General features: G+C 39.9%; 1 protein-coding gene and 1 long non-coding RNA gene across 2 annotated transcripts in view; both read right to left on the bottom strand.

Moving 5' to 3' along the window:
* Positions 1-16,538, bottom strand: part of ACSM5 (acyl-CoA synthetase medium chain family member 5) — a gene marked incomplete at its 5' end in the record, with an annotated part of 89,460 nt that overhangs the window by 35,764 nt on the left and 37,158 nt on the right. The window lies entirely within an intron of this gene.
* LOC112399421 (uncharacterized) lies at positions 6,024-7,992 on the bottom strand. Its single transcript, XR_003003214.1, has 2 exons — positions 7,852-7,992; positions 6,024-6,373 (listed from the first exon to the last, which is right to left on the bottom strand). It is a non-coding gene; the product is annotated as an uncharacterized LOC112399421 (long non-coding RNA).

The following is a 16,538-nucleotide window of genomic DNA, read 5'->3' on the forward strand; positions in this document are numbered from 1 at the left end:
GACCGAAGCCCGAGCCTCAGCTCCCAGCCCCGCCCGCGTCGGCGGGGCAGCAGACAAGCCTCTCGGACTGGTGAGTGCCGGTCGGCCCTGATCCTCTGCGCGGGAATCTCTCCGCTTTGTACCCCGCACCCCTGTTGCTGTGCTCTCTCCGCGGCTCCGAAGCTTTCCCTCTGCGCCACACGCAGTGTCCGCCCGTGAAGGGGCTTCCTAGTGTATGGTAACCTTTCCTCCTTCACAGCTCCCTACAGGGTCCAGACACGCAGGCTCAGCGGCCATGGCTCACGGGCCCAGCCACTCCGCGGCATGTGGGATCTTCCTGGCCTGGGGCACGAACCCCCGTCCCCTGCATCGGCAGACGGACTCTCAACCACTGCGCCACCAGGGAAGCCCAAGAACACCCACCTTTGAGCTGTTTGACATGAACTATTTTCCACCTTTGCTTTCCCCTTGTCATCCAGTCATCTCTTCCATTATGCAGTGAGCAAGATATTTGTTGAAGCTACAAAATATTTGTGCCTTAATGTCTTTCTTTGTTCTGCATTTCTTTATGGGCTTGATATTTTTCCTGGGCCCAACCTGGATCAACTACTATCACATGAAACTTAGGGGTCACCGTGGGATATGTTTGGTTGATGTTACACCTTTTGAGCATATCAGTGTTTCCGCTGAAATCTCAGTGCAGTTGTTGTTTCTATCCTATGTGCCGATATTGGAAAAAAAAAATCTACAGAGGACTTGAAAGGTGCTATTTCAATGAACACCTCAGGAATTTTGGAGGTAAGCTACCTATATTTGCTGCAGGATTTCCATTGTACACATTAGCTTTTGCAAGGAACAACTTTTTCATGTCTTAGGAGGTTAAAATGATGATATCTACTTGGCAGTTTTTTTCTTGGGAATTAAGTCATCAATGAGAATGTTTTGCTTTAGGTTGAAATTGCCCTCAATGAAGCTTGTGTCAATCATGCAGAAGTGAAACCTGAAGAACCGCATGAACAGGAGAATGTTCAGCTCAACATCAGGAAGGAACAGGTAACAAGTTCTACTCCCATAGACTGTTTAAATCAGAGAACTGAAAATCATTACTTCCTTTTCAATTTTTAAAAAACTTTTATTCTGTATTGGAGTATAGTTGATTTAAAATGTTGTGTTAGTTTCAGGTGTACAGCAAAGTGATTCAGTTATACATATATCTATTCTTTTTCAGATTCTTTTCCCATATAGGTTATTACAGAATACTGAGTAGATTTCCCCGTGCTATACAGTAGGTCCTTGTTGATTATTTATTTTATATATTGTAGTGTGTATATATTTAACCCCAAACTCCTAATTTATCCCTCCCCACCCCTCACCTTTCCCCTTTGGTAATCATAAGTTTGTCTTCTATGTCTGTGATTCTGTTTTTGGTTTATAAATAAGTTCATATGTATCATTCTTTTAGGTTCAACATGTAAGCAATATCATATGATATTTGTCTTTCTCTGTCTGACTTACTTCACTTAGTACAATAATCTCTAGGTCCATCCATGTGGCTGAAAATGGCATTATCTAATTGTTTTTTATGGTTGAGTAATATTCCATTGTATACGTGTACCACCTCTTCTTTATCCATTCATCTGTCAGTGGGCATTTAGGTTGCTTCCTTGTCCTGGCTATTGTAAATAGTGCTGCAATGAACATTGGGGTGCATGTATCTTTTCAAATTACGGTTCTCTCTGGAGGGGATTGCTGGATCATATGGTAGCTCTATTTTTAGTTTTTTAAGGAACCTCCATACTGTTCTCCACAGTGGCTGTACCAATTTACATCCCCACCAACAGGGTAGGTTCCCTTTCTTCCACACCCTCTCTCCAGCATTTATTGTTTGTAGATTTTTTGATGATGGCCATTCTGACCGGTGTGAGGTGATACCTCATTGTAGATTTTATCTGCATTTCTCTAAGAATTAGCAACATTGAGCATCTTTTCATGTGCTTTTTGGCCATCTGTATGTCTTCTTTGGAGAAATGTCTATTTAGCTCTTCCTCCATTTTTTTGATTGGGTTTTTTTTTTGATATTGAGTTGAATGAGCTGTTTATATATTTTGGAGATTAATCCATTGTTGGTTGCATTGTTTGCAAATATTTTCTCCCATTATGTAGGTTGTCTTTTCATTTTGTTTATGGTTTCCTTTGCTGTGCAAAAGCTTTTAAGTTTAGTTAGGTCTGAATTGTTTATTTTTGTTTTTATTTTCATTACTCTAGGAGGTGGATCGAAAAAGATATTGCTATGATTTATGTCAAAGAGTGTTCTGCCTATGTTTTCCTCTAAGAGTTTGTAGCATCTGGTCTTACATTTAGGTCTTTAATCCATTTTGAGTTTATTTTTGTGTATGGTGTTAGAGAACGTTCTAATTTCATTCTTTTACATTTAGCTGTCCAGTTTTCCCAGCCCTACTTATTGATGAGGCTGTCTTTTCTCCATTGTATACTCTTGTCTTCTTTGTCATAGATTAGTTGACCATAAGTGTGTGGGTTTAATCTCTGGATTTTCTATCCTGTTCCATGGATCTATATTTCTATTTTTGTGCCAGTACCATACTCTTTTGATGATTGCAGATTTGTAGTACAGTCTGAAGTCAGGGAGCCTGATTCCTCCAGCTCCGTTTTTCTTTCTCAAGATTGCATTGGTTATTCAGAGTCTTTTGTGTTTCCATACAAATTGTAAAATTTTTTTCTACTTCTGTGAAAAATGCCATTGGTAATTTGATATATATTGCATTGAATCTGTAGATTTCCTTGGGTAGTATGGTCATTTTGACAACATTGATTCTTCCAGTCCTAGAACATGGTATATCTTTCCATCTGTTCATGTCATCTTCAATTTCTTTCATCAGCATCTTTTAGTTTTTGGAGTGCAGTTGTTTTGCCTCCTTAGGTAGGCTTATTGCTAGGTATTTGATTCTTTCTGATGTGATTGTAAATGGGATTGTTTCCTTAATTTCTCTTTCTGATCTTTCATTTGTCAGTGTATAGAAATGCAACAGATTTCTGTGTGTTAATTTTGTATCTTGCAACTTTACCAAATTCATTGATGAGCTCTAGTAGTTTTCTGGTGGCATCTTTAGGATTTTCTATATATAGTGTCATGCCATCTGCAGACAGTGACAATTTTACTTCTTCCTTTCCAATTTGGATTCCTTTTATTTCTTTTTCTTCTCTGATTGCTGTGGCTAGGACTTCCAAAACTATGTTGAATAAAAGTGCGAGAGTGGACGTCCTTGTCTTGTTCCTGACCTTAGAGGAAATGCTTTCAGCTTTTCACCATTGAGTATGATGTTAGCTGTGGGTTTGTCATGTATGGCCTTTTTTATGTTGAGGTAGGTTCCCTCTATGCCTGCTTTCTGGAGAGTTGGTATCATAAATGGGTGTTGAAAGCTTTTTCTGAATCTATTGACATGATCATATGATTTTTATTCTTTAATTTGTTAATGTGGTGTATCATTCTGATTGATTTGTGTATATTGAAGAATCTTTACACCCTTGGGATAAATCCCACTTGATCATGGTGTATGACCTTTTTAATGTATTGTTGGATTCTGTTTGCTAGTATTTTGTTCAGGACTTTTGCGTCTATGTTCATCAGTGATATTGGCCTGTAATTTTCTTTTTGTTGTTGTATCTTTCTCTGGTTTTGGTTTCAGGGTGATGGTGAACTGAAACCAAACAAACCAAACTGAACTGAATGTACTTGGGAGTGTTCCTTCATCTGCAAATTTTTGGAATAGTTTCAGAGTGATAGGCATTAACTCTTCTCTAAATGTTTGATAGAATTTGCCTGTGAAGCCATCTGGTTCTGGACTTCTGTTTGTTGGGAGTTTTTAAATCACAGTTTCAATTTCAATACTTGTGATTGCTCTTCATATTTTCTGTTTCTTCCTGGTGTAGTCTTGGGAGATTGTACCTAAGAATTTGTCCCTTTCTTCTTGGTTGTCCGTTTTATTGCTGTAGAGTTGCTTGTGTAATAGTAGTCTCTTATGATCTTTTGTATTCTATGGTGTCAGGCATAACTTGTTTTTTTTTTCTTTTCATTTCTAACCTTATTGATTTGAGCCCTCTCCCTTTTTTCCTTAATGAATTTGGCCAAAAGTTTATCAATTTTGTTTATCTTTTCAAAGAACCAGCTTTTAGTTTCATAGACCTTTTCTATTGTTTTCTTCGTCTCTATTGCATTCATTTCTGCTCTGATCCTTATGATTTCTTTCCTTCTATTAACATTGGGTTTTGTTTCTTCTCCTTTCTCTAGTTGCTTTAGGCGTAAGGTTAGGTTTTTTATTTGAGCTTTTTCTTGTTTCCTGAAGTAAGACTGTATTACAATAAACTTCCTTCTTAGAACTGCTTTTGCTGCGTCCCATAGGTTTTGGATTGCCTTGTTTTCATTTTCATTTGTCTCTAGCTATTTTTTTATTCTATCTTTGATTTATTCAGTGACCCATTGGTTGTTTAGTAGCATATTGTTTAGATTCCACATGCTTATTTTTTCCAGTTTTTTTTTTCTTGTAGTAGATTTCAAATCTCATAGCATTGTGGTCCGAAAAGATGCTTGTTATGATTTCAATGTTCTTAAATTTACCAAGGCATGCATTATGGCCTGGCATGTGATCTATCCTAGAGAATGCTCCATGTGCACCTGAAAAGAATGTGTATTCTGCTGTTTTCAGATGGAACACTCTAGAAATATTAATTAAGTCCATCTGGGTTAATGTGTCCTTTAAGGCCTGTGTTTCCTTATTGACTTTCTGTCTTGATGATCTGTCCATTGATGTAAGTGGAGTGTTCATGTCCCCCACAATTATTGTGTTACTGTTGATGTCCCTGGTCCATCACAGTGGACACCCGAACACCCTTCCCCTACCTGCTGCCTCATCGCTCGCCATCCAACCCCGGGTCCTCTCTGGAAACTCCTCAGACCTTGGGTTTTCTCGTCCTCCTGAACCCAGGTCCCCTGTCCCCCACTTCTGGACGCTTCTTCCTTCCTTTGAGAACTCCCAAGATTTCCCATGGGCAGTGGCCGAAATCGATTTGATGACAGAGATACAAGAATAATCAAATACACAAGCAGAGTGGGAGGTTTTCACACCTCTCCCTCAACAAGTCATACAATGAGCACCACAGAGCATCTGTAAGGTGTAGAAGATCTTACTAGCAAACCATTTTAATCATATAGCTATATCCATATATCCCTCAATATCACATAACAACTGCAGAGGAAACATTAATTTCAGGCACATATAGTGTAATTACAAAAATGAACCTTATTTATTTTGGCCACAAAGCAAATTTCAACGTATTTCAGAGGAATGAAATCACACAGAGCATGATTTTTGGTAATGCAATTGTGCTAGAAGAGTCCTGATGAAAAGCTAACTAGAATTTCCCATGTTTGGAAATTGAGAAGTACACTTACAAATAAAATACGAGCAAAGAAGAAAACCCGAAGGGAAAGATGTTACAGTTGAACTGCATTACGTGGCCATGATGATATGGTAAAGGGGCAAAGCTCCTGGATCCCTGGGAAGGGCTGGAGGAGTCCTGCAGGATTCCTGGGCCCCCAGAGGGCAGGTACTCACTCACCTGCACTGGTCCAGGCTGGGACCTGCAAGCAGCAACAGCAGCAGCATTATTGGTGGGACGAGAGGCAGTGGGTCCACTGGAGGGTGCAGCTGAGGGATGGTGTGGCAGGCAGGTGTCGTCACCAAGCCAGGCTGCCCTCCCCTCTTCTCCACTCCCCAGACACCACACTTGCCCTGCCTCCCGCCTCACCCCCAGTTGGGCAGAGGCAAGCCAGGCAGGAGCAGACCCCGGGGGCCACATGGAGTGTTCCTCCTAGACCTCTATGTCCTGGTCATTGACTGGGCCACAGAGTCTCTGGAACCAGGAGGGAGAATCAGGCCCTGGGGCAGTCTCTGATGGGGGTTGGGGGAATTACGAGGAACAGCATTTAGCACTGGATCTTTCCCAGAATAAATGCACAACAGACTCACTGTGGATGCTGAGTCAGTATTTAATTTGCTTCAGCCCCATTCTGAGCGCTCAGCTGGGCAATCTGAAAGGAACAGGGAACTTGGAGGAAGGATAGTGATTGATATTAATTTAAAAGAACAGAAATGCTGGAATGTTGACACTCCCGGCTCTCTTTCAAGTCAACTCTCTCAGCGTTCCTCTCCTCACCCTCACCATCGTGAGGAACCTGAGGCCGCCAGGCATTTGGCCAACATCACACAGTGGTTTCTGAGTTTTCTGCCAATTACATCTGACCAAACTCCTTCTTCCGGAGTTCACTTCTTTTTATCTTGCCAGTGATGGTTTTGGGCAGCTCTGAGACAAACTCCACCTGGTTGAGGATAAAGCAAACACATTCTGACTAAGTCCCCCTGTCATTTTCTATTAACCCTCAGCTCTCCTCCTTTGCCCTCTCACAGTCCCCCAGAAAGGCTGGCGCCATGTGGGGGCCTTAATGGGGTTCACCATTTATGTCAGATTCTCCTCTGACCTCCTGAAGTTGGATGCAGCCCTTCTATGTACTTTGACCAGTGAAATATGAGAAGGAGTGAAGTGTGCCACATTTAACAGAACAGATGGGAGTCATTGAGACAGGCCACCCCCTCTGTCCATCTCTTCTAGTACTCTGGGAGGTACCTACATGGTGGCTGCTCCTTTATCCTGGTCCCAGGATGAGGGGATGTGGAGCAAAGGCTGAGGGAAAGCTATGGTAGACAAGTGGTGTGAGCAAGAAAGACACCGTCCTTGTTATCCACTGCAACTTTGGGACTGTTTGTTACCCACAGTAACATGTAGCCCGTCCTGACTGGTACGCATCCTCTACTCTACTCTCGATAATGCATCAGATGCTAATGTTAGCAGCATGAACTCTGTTGTCAGATACACATGGGGTTGAATTCCAGCTTCTATTTACTCTAATCTCAGGCAACTTACTTTGAGTCTCTAAGCCTCAATTTCCTCTCTGTAGACTGGGATGATTATCTCAGGGTGTGGGGAGGATTAAATGAAATAATAATGCATGTAAAGCATTGAGTCCAGGGCCTGGTACACACAGTAAATGCTCAATAAATGTTAGCTATATAGCTTTATAATATGTATTGATTGTAAACATTCAGACAATGCAGCAAAGTATTACTGCAAAAGAAGGAAATTTTAACTTGTTTTTAAACATATCAGATAGCACTACGTATTTCTTAGCCTGCTTTTTTATCTCAATATTATTGTGATATTTTATGCTAAAAATCTTCATCATCAGTTTCAATTACAGAATAATATTAAATTCCACGAGTAATTTCATCATTTCCCTATTGCTGCACAGTTTCATAGGTTGTGCACAGCATTTAAAACCAATGAAGTTGAGCAAAAAATATCAGAATGTGTTACATGCTGTTAGGGTAAATATTTTGTTCTTTGTTGTTTGCTATGTGTGTATATGGGTGTTGGGTTGCAATACAGAATGTATTTCTCATGACAGAATGTTATTTAATAGCTTGGAAGTTGCTGGTTTGGGTGTCTTTTTCAAATTTTGAAAGATTATAGGTAACCTTCCTGGACATCCTTGGGCAATTGTCTGATTTTTTCCTTTAGGCTGACACTCCAGCAAAGGACGAGTTTCTGACACAGGATCGAGGTTCCACCCGATTCAGTGGGCTCCCTCACACCCCTAAGCTGAAATGCTTCTTCTGCAGAGAAAAATATTAGTGCTCTTGGCTACTTAGGCTTCACCCCAGACACTGTATGAGACTTGAGGCAGTGGAGCCCCCAGAACCACTCACAGGGACCAGACCCCATCCATCTGCTCTCGCTCACCTTCCTTGGGTACTTGTACGGGGCTGTCACTGACTTCACATGCTGCTGCAGCTCCTTGGTGAGCTGGTCTCGATCATGGGACAGGAAGTTTGGGGTCAGGACAATGAAAGCCTTCACTACCTGCAGTGAAGAACCAGAGTGGAGGCTCAGGGCGAGGGACAACCAAAGTGTAGTTTAAGGAGTAAATGCCTGGGACTTCCCTGGAGGTCCAGTGCTTAAGACTCCGCACTCCCACCACAGGGGCCGTGGGTTTGAGCCCTAGTCAGGGAACTAAGATCCCGCGTGCCATGCCACACTGCGCGGCCAATAAATAAATAAATAAAAATAATTTTCAGTTTAAAAAATTTTTTAATTAAAAAAATTTTTTTAAATAAAATGCTTACAAAATTAATGGGAAAACAAACTGAGAACAGAGCCTTTGGAAATTCCAGGTTCAAATCTCAATACTTCCAATTTCCACTCTTTGCCTTGGAACATTACTTAACCTGTCTTAATCTCGATCTCCTTCTCTGCGAAATGGGGAGAGGACAGGTGCATTCCTCATCAGGTTCATGCAAAGATTCCATGAGATAATACACATAAAACGTGAAGCCAGTTTAAATGTATTTGTATTCCTATCATTGTTATCATCACCATTTTCACTATTATTGTAGGTAGAGTTCTGTGGGCATTTAATAATAGCTAAGACCTTGTGGGCCTTTAATAATGTTGGTAATTTATTAGTTTCCTATTATTATTTATGTCCTCATTTAACTTCTCAGGGATTGTACATAGAAGGTGTTCAATAAACACTTGTTGGATCAAGGATGCATGCTCTGGAGCCAGAGTGCTCAATTTCCCACCACCTATTAGCTGTAATCCAGGCAAGTTATTTAACCTCTTTATGCCTCTGTTTCCTTCTCTGCATAAAGGTATTAAAAGAGTCCTTAATTCATTGTGTTCTGTGAGGGATAAATGAGCCGACACCCAGTAAGAGCTGATTAACTGCTAGATGGCAGCAGCAGCAGCATTCACTGTCAGCTTCATTTCAGTCACAGATGAGGCCACAGTGCCCCCTGCCGACCACATCGTGTAAGTGCACATGCACATCAACCATGCCCTCCCTTCACCCTAGGTCCAAGGCTGGGTAGGTATGGCCGGGAAGTTTTCCCCTCACCTGCCTTCCCAGCCCCACGCCCAGCCACGATGACCTCCAGGTCCCGTTCCTCAAGATTAGTGAACAATGTTCAACCAATTTTAAGAACAATATTTATTTCATTTATTTATTTTTTGCTGCGTTGGATCTTCGTTGCTGCACACGGGCTTTCTCTAGTTGCAGCGAGTGGGGCTACTCTTCATTGTGGTTCACGGGCTTCTCATTGCGGCGGCTTCTCTTGTTGCGGAGCATGGGCTCTAGGTGTATGAGCTTCAGTAGTTGCGGCATGTGGGCTCGGTAGTTGTGGCTCACGGCCTCTAGAGTGCAGGCTCTCAGTAGTTGTGGGACACAGGCTTAGCTGCTCCGCGGCATGAGGGATCTTCCTGTACCAGGGATCGAACCCGGGTCCCCTGCATTGGCAGGTGGACTCTAAACCTCTGCGCCAACAGGGAAGCCCATTGCCTCCGGTTTTTGGCAAGAGATACTGTTTTCCACTTGTGATAACAGATCAAGTTCTTTTTTAAACAAATGCTTTAAAGTAATAATTTGTTTTAAAGTGAAAAATAATGTAAGTAATAATATAGATGGTGCATGATTATGGCAAAAAATAGTTGACGTGGACTTGAATGACTGAAATTTAGGAGACACCACATCAAAGGGTACAGAAAAAGTCCCACCCCCAATTCATGTACCATTTGAACTGCTGTCCATCTCAGTGTACTGTGATACAGTTGACCTGACACACCCCTGTGGACAGGTCTTCCCTGAAGGAAATGATATTTCTTGATGTCAATCATCTGAGGTAGGGTAAGAGATTGGAACCTTGCAGATGGGACTCCAACACTCAAGGAAGGAATTCCTTTGTCTCTCCGGGCCTGAACTTCTTGGAAGTAGATCTCAGAGCCATTGAAGAGCTCCTGAATGGTAGGAGAATAGTATCATATCTACTACACAGAGAGGGTCAGAGTCTACAGGGGCACCTAATTGAGTTCTTCACCTTGACTACTTTTAAAAAGTGCTACTGGTGGGTGATGTCAAGAAAACATGGCAAATGAGGAAGATTTAAGGTCTCATTTCCCCCAAAAAACCACAAAAAAAGTACAAGAAGTTGAATTGACTATGTACGACGTCTGGGAAAGAGTCAAAGGCTTAAAACAACCTTATAAATACCCAATCAAGAAAAAGCCATCTTAAAAATGGTACAAAGTTTTGTGACATTTTATTCACCCTTGCTCCAGCCTTTCTTCTGCATGGCAGTTTTGGTCTTGAGCAGGTGGCAGCCCAGTTCCCAGTTCCCCTGCTCCAACCAGAGAGAGCAGAGAAGATCTCATTTGCAAATTGTTGTACACACCTGTTGTAACCTGTCTCAGGATAATGGGAGGACTGGTGCAAGGCACGCAGTTCATGTAACTCAGAATATAAGTGGGAAAAGCAATAGGAACTGTTCATAGGAGCTACCTGGAAGACTACAAAACTAAAAGGTGCCTGAGGTAAGAAATTATGGGTGGAGATATACAATAGATCATGAAGGTCTGGAGGAGAAGCTGGGGTGAGATTCTTTCAAGAAATTAGGGTATTCAAGACAGCTGTGCACGTGGTGGTATTTAGAAAACCGTGCACATACCTGAGCAAGACGTGTGCTCACAAGAGTCCTAAGAAGACCTTAAGGTTTCACCTCAGACTGATCTCTAGGCACAGAGCAAGCCGAGCTAAGTGATGAAGGAGTACCCCAGCACAGACCTAACTTGTACATTGGTTGTTCTCTCCTTTTTGTTGTTATTGGTATTTTTGTTTGTTTGACCTCTTGACACTCAAGAAAATCTCTGTCAAAACATTAGCTGAACATGAGCTAAATGATCAGAAACTTCAGTGTGATCACACATGGCCAATAATTGTCGTTGCAAGAAGAGTTTGGAAACGTCCCAAAACAAACATACTGTTATAGGCTTCAACAGTCAACAAAACAAAACAAGAACAACAACAAAACCCCAGACACCCCAACACTCAGGGAAGCAGGAGAATCTGATTTCTAGAGTTACCACATTGTAATAGTGAGAGGCCCAATATTCAACTAAAAATTACAAGACATACAATGAAACAGAAATCATGCCTCAGGACTTCCCTGGTGGTCCAGTAGTATAGAATCCACCTTCCAATGCAGGGGAAATGGGTTCATCGATCCTTGGTCGGGGAACTAAGATCCCACATGCTGTGAGGCAACTAAGCCTGCGTGCCACAACTGCTGAGCACGTTTGCCTCAACTAGGCAGTCCTCATGCTGCAAACTACAGAGCCCACACACTCTGGAGCCTGTGCGCCACAACTAGAGAGAGAAAATCCACACGGCACAACTAGAGAGAAGCTCACATGCTGCAACAAAAGATCCCACATGCCACAACAATGATCCTGTGTATTGCACTAAGACCCTAAACAGCCAAAAGTAAAAAATAAATAAATAAAATAAATAAATATTAAAAAAAAATCATACCTCATTCAAAGGAATGAAATTAATTGACAGAAACCATCCCTGAGGAAGCCCAGGCATAAGACTTACTAGACAAACAGTTTAAATCAAGCTTGTTAAATGTGGTCACAGAGGTAAAGGAAGAAATGGACAAAGCACTACAAGAAGTCAGAAAAGTGACATGTGGACAAAATGAGAATATCAACAAAGAGATGGAAATTATGGAAAGGCACCAAACAGACGTTCTAGAAAAGGGCAATAACTAAAACAAAAAAATCACTGAAGTGTTTGGCAGCAGTTTAAAACAGGAATAAGAAAGAATCAGAGAGTTGAAGGCAGAACAATAGAAGTTATTGGGTCTGAGGAGCAAACAGGAAAAAAATTGAAGAAAAGCAAACAGAGCCTAATGGACTTGCACGACACCATCGAGCAGACAAACGTGCATTATGAGAGAAGGAAATGAGACAGAGGAAGGGACAGGAATAGTATTTGAAGATATAAGGGGCAAAATCTTCTCAAATGTAATGAAACACATGAATTTACAAATACAAGAAGTTCAAAGAAATCCAATAAGATAATCCCAAGAGACCCACACCAGGATACATAAAAATCACAATATTGGAAGCCAAATAGAGTCTTGAAAACAGCAAGAGAAGTGACTCATCACATACAAGGATCCTCAGTAAGATTATCAGCTGATTCTCACAGGAAACCTTGAAGGCCAGAAGTGGTGGGATTACATATTTAAAGTGTTGAAAGAAAAAAAACTGTCAATGAAGACTTCTCTATCCTGCCTTTAAAACGCTCCTTAAAAATGAGGGAGAAATTAAGATATTTTCAGATAAAAGCTGAGGGAGTTCACTACCACTAGACATGCCCTAGCAGATATGGTAAAGGGATTCCTACAGGTTAAAATGAAAAGACTCTAGACATGTGTCAAATCCATATGAAGATACCTTTGGAAAAGTTAAGTGTGTGGGCAAATGTAAAAGCCAATATTACTGTAATTTTGATTTGTGACTCCGCTTTTAATTTTCTATAGTTTTTTTTTAATTTATAAGAAAATTCTAAGTCTATATTTTTGGGTACACAGTGTACAAAGATATAATTTATGGAATCAGTATCAGAAAGAGGGGACAAAGCTCTATAGAAGTAGAGTTTCTTGTTTTTGTTTCTTTTACTGCTTACATGTTTTTAATGAGGTAGCATTGGTTTATAACATCATATGTTTCATGCATACATTATGATTTGACTTCTTTATACACTACTGCATGCTCACCACAAAAACTCTAGTTTCCATCTTTTACCATACAATTGACCCTCTTTACCCACTTTGCCCTCCAACCCCCATCCTCTCTGATAACCATTAATATGTTCTCCATATCTATGCATTTGCTTTTGTTTTCTTTGTTTGTTTTTTTAATATTCCACATACGAGTGAAATCACAGGTATTTGTCCTTCTCTGTTTTGTTGATGGTTTCCTTTGTTGTGCAGAAGCTTTTTAGTTTGGTGTAGTCCCATTTGTTTACTTTTGTTTTTGTTGCCCTTACCCGAGGAGACATAGCCAAAGATATATTGCTAAGACCAGTGTCAAAGAGCACACTGTCTATGTTTTCTTCTAGGAGTTTTATGGTTTTAGGTCTTACATTCAAGTTTTTTAATCCATTTTGAGTTAATTTTTGTGTATGACATAAGATAGTGGTCTAGTTTCACTCTTTTGTCTGTGGCTGTCCAGCTTCCCCAACATCATTTATTAAAGAGACTTTCTTTTCTCCATTGTAGATTCTTGGCTCCCTTGTCATAAATTTGTTGTCCATATATGTGTGAGTTTATTTCTGGGCTCTCAAATATTTCCATTGATCTATGTGTCTGTTTTTCTGCCAAATTATTTTGAATAGTATAACTTTGTAGTATGATTTGAAATCAACAATGTGATACCTCCCACTTTGTTCTGTTTTCTCAGTCAGGAATGCTTTGGCTACTTGGGGTCTTTTGTGGTTCCAGACAAATTTAGAATTCTTTGTTCTATTTCTGTGAAAAATGTTATTGCGATTTTGATATGGATTGCAACTGAAGTTGCAGATTACTTTAGGTAAAATGAACATTTTAACAATGTTATTCCTTCCAATGTATGAGTATGCACTAGTTTTCCATTTCTTTGCTTCTTCTTCAATTTCTTTCAACAATGTCTTATAGTTTTTAGTGTACAGGTCTTCCACCTCCTTAGTTAAATTTATTCCTAAGGATTTTATTCTACTTGTTGTGATTGTAAATGGGATTTTTTTCTTAATGTATTCTTCTGCTAGTTCATTGTTATTATATATAAATGCAACAGATTTTTGTATACTGATTTTGTACCCTGCAACTTTCCTCTTTTCATTTATTAGTTGCAGTAGTTTTTGGTGGAGTCTTTAGGGTTTTCTACATATAAAATCATGTCATCTGCAAATAAGGTGACAAGTAAAATTTGTCACCTTTCCAATTTGGATGACTTTTATTTCTTTTTCTTGCCTATCTGCTGTGATTAGAACTTCCAATACTATGTTGAATAAGAGGGGCAAGGATGCTCATCCTCGTCTTCTTCCTGATTTTAGAGGGATGGCTTTCAGTGTCTCACTGTTGAGTATGGTTTTAGCTGTGGGTTTGTCATAAATGGGCTTTATTATGTTGAGGTATATTCCTTCCATACCCACTTTATTGAGAGTTAATTTTAATCATAAATGGATGTTAAACATTGTCAAATGATTTTTCTGCAACTGTAGAGATAACCATATGATTTTTATTCTTTGTTAATGTCATGTATCACATTGCTTGATTTGCATATATTGAGCCATCCTTGGATCCCTGTAATAAGTCCCACTCCATCATGGTGTAGAATCCTTTTAATGTATTGTTGTATTAGGTTTGCTAATTTTTTTAAAAAAATTATTTATTTTTGGCTGTGTTGGGTCTTTGTTTCTGTGCGAGGGCTTTCTCTAGTTGTGGCAAGCAGGGGCCACTCTTCATCACGGTGCGTGGTCCTCTCACTGTTGCGTCCTCTCGTTGCAGAGCACAGGCTCCAGACGCGCAGGCTCAGTAGTTGTGGCTCATGAGCCTAGTTGCTCCACAGCATGTGGGATCCTCCCAGACCAGGGCTCAAACCCGTGTCCCCTGCATTGGCAGGCAGACTCTCAACCACTGCACCACCAGGGAAGCCCAGTTTGCTAATATTTTGTTGATAACTTTTGCATCTATGTTCATCAGAGATACTGGCTTGCAATTTTATTTTTTGTGTGTGTTATCCTTGTCTGGTTTGGTATCAGTCTAATGTTGGCCTTGTAAAATGAGTTAGGAAACAGTCCTTCCTCTTCAATTTTTTGGAATAGTTTGAATATGATAGGTATTAAATCTTCTTTGAATGTTTGGTAGAATTCACCAGTGCAGCCATCTGGCTTTCTGGGAGGTTTTCAATTACTGTTTCAATCTCCTTAATGTTGATCAATCTATCCAGATTTTCTGTTTCTTCATGATTCAATCTTAGAAGGTTGCATGATTCTAAGAATGTTTCCATTTATTCTAGGTTGTCCATTTTTTGTTCATAATATTCTCATAATCTTTTGTATTTCTGTAGTATCCATTGTTATTACGCCTCTTTTGTTTTTTATTTTATCAGTGCCTTCTCTCTTTTTTCCTGTGAGTTGAGCTACAGGTTTGTCAATTTTGTTTATCTTTTCAAAGAACCAGCTCTTTCTTTCATTGATCTTTTCTATTGTCTTTTAAGTCTCTATTGCATTTGTTTCTGCTCTGATTTTTAATATTTCCTTCCTTCTACTGACTTTGGGCTTCACCTGTTCTTTTTCTAGCTCCTTTAAGTGTAAGGTTAAATAGTTTGAGACTTCTTTTGTTTCTTGATGTAGGGCTGTATCACTATAAACTTCCCTCTTAGTACCAGATTTGCTGCAACCCACAGATTTTGGTATGTTATACTTTTATTTTTAGTTGTCTTAAGGTATTTTAAATTTTTTCCTTTAAGTTCTCCATTGACACAGTAGTTGTTCAGTACCATGTTGTTTAGTCTCCACATATCTGTGACTTTTCTAGCTTTCTCCTTGTAGTAGATTTCTAGTTTCGTACCATTATATTCAGAAAAGATGCTTGAAAGGATTTCAGTCTTCTTAAATTTATTGAGACTTATTTTGTGTCCAAACACATGGCCTAACCTTGAGAGTGTTCCATGTGCACTTGAGAAGAATGTGTAGTCTGCTCCTTTTGCATAGAATGTTCTATATACGTCTGTTCAGTCCATTTGGTCTAATGTTTTAAGGCCATTGTTTCCTTGTTGACCTTTTGTCTAAATGATCTATCCATTAACGCAAGTGGAGTGTTAAAGTCCCCTACTATTATCATGCTGCCATCAAGTTCTCCCTTTACGTCTGTTAATAATCGCTTTATATACTTCAGTACTCCTAGGTTAGGTGTATACCGTCGTTAGTTCCAGGAACCCCTGCAGATACCAAAATTTGAGGATGCTCAAGTCTCTTATAATTTGCATATAATGTACAAACAATTTCCTGTAAAGTTTACATCATCTCTAGATTACTTATAATACCTAATACAATGTAAATGCTATGCAGATAGTTGCCGGCACACAACAAAGTTAGATTTGCTTTTTGCTTCTCTCTGGAATTGTGTTCTGAATTTTTTTTGATCTGCAGGTAGTTGAATCTGTGGATGTAAAATGTGCAGATCTGGAGGGTTGACTGTATATATATTAATAAATATCATATATTCTTGAAGGGTTATCTCCTTTATTATTATGTAATGTTCATCTTTTGCTCTTCTTACCTTTCTTGGCTTGAAGTCTTTTGTCTGTTATGAATATAGCTACACCCACTTGTTTTGGCTGCCCTTTGCTTGCAGTATCATCTCGCATCCCTTCACTCAGAGCCTATTTTTTTTTTAGAGCTGAGATGAGTCTCCTGGAGGCAGAATATAGTTGGGTCTTGTTGCGTACTTTTGTCTTTTCATTTTGGTAGAAGACGTCCTTTCAACATTTCTTGTAAGGCAGGTTTGGTGACGATGAACTCCCTCAACTTTTGTTTGTCAGGG

This window comes from Neophocaena asiaeorientalis, unplaced genomic scaffold (genome assembly GCF_003031525.2).
Source record: "Neophocaena asiaeorientalis asiaeorientalis breed wild unplaced genomic scaffold, Neophocaena_asiaeorientalis_V1.1 scaffold91, whole genome shotgun sequence".
Lineage (NCBI taxonomy): Eukaryota > Metazoa > Chordata > Mammalia > Artiodactyla > Phocoenidae > Neophocaena > Neophocaena asiaeorientalis.